The sequence below is a fragment of the Amblyomma maculatum genome, chromosome 5 (assembly GCF_055883805.1).
Source record: "Amblyomma maculatum isolate TAMU_Amacu chromosome 5, ASM5588380v1, whole genome shotgun sequence".
Lineage (NCBI taxonomy): Eukaryota > Metazoa > Arthropoda > Arachnida > Ixodida > Ixodidae > Amblyomma > Amblyomma maculatum.
In genome coordinates, this window is record NC_139348.1 from 153,194,037 (window position 1) to 153,196,879 (window position 2,843).

The following is a 2,843-nucleotide window of genomic DNA, read 5'->3' on the forward strand; positions in this document are numbered from 1 at the left end:
ACTCGTGAGGGGTCCGCACCCCCTCCACAAACGGAGCTTGCGTTCCGCAGCGTCCGCAGTTTTCTTGCCATGGTATCGGACAGGTGTCTGCCTTATGTCCCACCGTGCCACAGAAGTTACACGCTGGTGTGGTGTGGTGCGACGGTAAGTGGCTACCGCTATAACTTCCGCGTTGTACAGAACAGCTGTGGGCTTGTACTTCCCTTCGAAGGTGACCCTTGCTTTGTTCGAAGTGCCGAACTTTCGGATGTCCAGGATTCTGCTCTTTACATGAAAACTTCTTACCTTCCCTCGCAGGGATTCGGTGGTCTCCGGATTGGCCACTGTGATGACTCCGTGTACCACGTTGTCTTAACTTTGCTTTACGAGTCCACACAGATAGAGGTCTTGCCCTTGCGTTCAGACGGCAAAGTCGCCGACCAGTCCGTCTGCCGCGTGGATGCTTGACGTGCCCACGATGATCAGGTTTTGGTCCGGGGACACTGTGAAGTAAAAATTGTCCGCTTCGGCCTCCCTGACTCGCTGTCGTAGGGCTAGGCCCAACTCGCCGTGTTGCAAGTTCTTCAAGTTTGTCGCCTTTAGTGGTTTGATGATTAGCACCACGTCGTCTGGTCTGAATCTGCACAGAAACTTGGATTTCCATGCAGCTCTGACTTGCCTTGGGGCTCCGGCTGCGCGCTCACCGGGTTCCGAGTTGGGTTGCGATTGGCGGCCTCCGTGTGCTGACGTGGCCATCCTTTGCGCTGGCTTGGAGTGTCTGGGCTCGTTTTTCAAAAGCCCGGATCACATTATCACTGCAGGCTTTCTCTCGGCTGGTCTGCGGTAAGGTTATCCATGTCATGCCTTCCAGGTCGTAGCCGCGTTGCTGGTTGGCGTTTGCCATGTTCTCCGGGAGCGGCCTTCCCGCCGTGGAACGCCGGTGTTCAGCCGATAGGCTCAGCCACGGCTCCACAATGGATAGGAGCAAAAGTGCTCCACAAAGTCGAAAATTCGGTCAACAGGGTTGAGAGTGGACTCCCTGCGTTCCGGATGATTTGATGGTCCCTCAAGATCCAATCGTTTTGGGATCCGACGCGTTGTTCCACCGCTACAGTCGAAAATCGCCGGAGCCGATGCTCCATGAGTTCGCTCGCTACGCGCGCTAGCAGCGCCCTCTCTGGAAGAATGCGGAACGATGTCCGAATGGAGGTGGTGAAACGTGGCAGTTCCTGGCCTTACAGGACTGGGACGGTAGGGCAACGCCAACGTTACTAAGTAACGTTGGGCAACGCCCCTTGCGGCGGGGTATGCATCGAAACTAGAGGCTTGGCGTTATCATCATCATTGTATGCTTACTGCGTCCACTGCTGGATAATGGAATTTTCGATTGACCTTTATTAAGCTTCTTGGCCCGTTGTGTCGTCAACTGACGCAACAGCGCACATTTTTCTCCAGCCCCTAAGCAGTGAAAGAAAACTACGCTCTCTTGCTGGTATCCTTGTTGCTATCTCTGTAACTGTTCATTAGCTGTGACTCTGAGGAAGAAGAAGCAACAGGAAACCCATGGCTGGAGAAACGTAGGTTAGCAAATTCAGAAATTTATATCTTTCTAGCTATTACTACTTTCTTGCTGAAATATTTTAATGATACGGGAAATGTTTCTCTAAGCTTAATCAGCCTGGTAAATAGGTATTATTGAATACGAGGAGATTTCGTTTCGCTGCTTTTCTCAAACGCTATTTTGACACCACTCCATGCGGTTGTGCCGCGGTTATAGTTATGATATATTCGAGGGACGAAGTAGTTCTTGGAACAATTTCTCCGTGTGATATATTCGCCAAAGACATAATTTCATTAACCATACGAATTATGCATGAGGCGACTCAACCTTTTGTTATGGTCTCTTTGTCCAAAAAGGTGAAGCTGAGCTCCAAGATGAACCGCGACTCCGAGCAGAGCTTGACCCGATGCAGCACCAGAGCTGTGCGCCGAGCACTCGTCCGCGACAAGCTACTCGTGCGCGAAGTGCAGGAGATGGAGGCCAACCTTCCAAACACGTGCAAGCTCAAGTTCGACGACCCCGACGTGTTGCACCGCTTCGAGATCATCATCGCACCCGATGAGGGCTACTGGCAAGGCGGCCACTTCGTGTTCCTGGTCGAGGTTCCAGAAGACTACAATATGGCGCCTCCGAAGGTGAAATGCACCACTCGTCTCTGGCATCCGAACATTAATGATGAAGGCAACGTGTGCCTGAGTCTTCTACGTGAGATCAGCATCGACGGTATGGGCTGGGCGCCAACGCGGACGCTCAAGGAAATCGTCTGGGGCCTCAACGCGCTCTTCACGGACCTGCTCAACTTCGACGACCCTCTACACAGCGAGGCTGCTGAGCAATACCAGAATGACAAAGAAGCCTTCGCAGCTAAAGTGCGCGAATACGTGCAGAAGTACGCCAAAAAGTAAAATACTACGTGCGGTGTCTGGAATCGCAATTCGCCTCTGTTGGTCACCAGGGACCATATATAGTACATTGTTTCTGCAATATGTGGGGACGTTTTGCGTTTGTGTTTCGATACTTTATCTATTTACTATATTTGGGGCTCTGAAAAACAAAAAAAAAGATGCTTTGTTAGTGCGATATCGGAAATAAAGCATTATTTATCGTCAGCATGGTTAAATGTATGCGGCCGATATGGCCACCCACTTTTGGTTGGTTGGTTGGTTGGTTGGTTGGTTTGTGGGGTTTAACGTCCCATTGCGACTCAGGCTATGAGAGACGCCGTAGGGGAGGACGCCGGAAATTTTGACCACCTGGGGTTCTTTAACGTGCACTGACATCGCACAGCACACGGGCGCCTTGC

At 51.5% G+C, this 2,843-nt stretch overlaps 1 pseudogene; it reads left to right on the plus strand.

Moving 5' to 3' along the window:
* Nucleotides 1-1,875: 1,875 nt before the first annotated feature.
* Nucleotides 1,876-2,615, plus strand: LOC146189993 (NEDD8-conjugating enzyme UBE2F pseudogene; annotated as a pseudogene).
* Nucleotides 2,616-2,843: the final 228 nt, after the last annotated feature.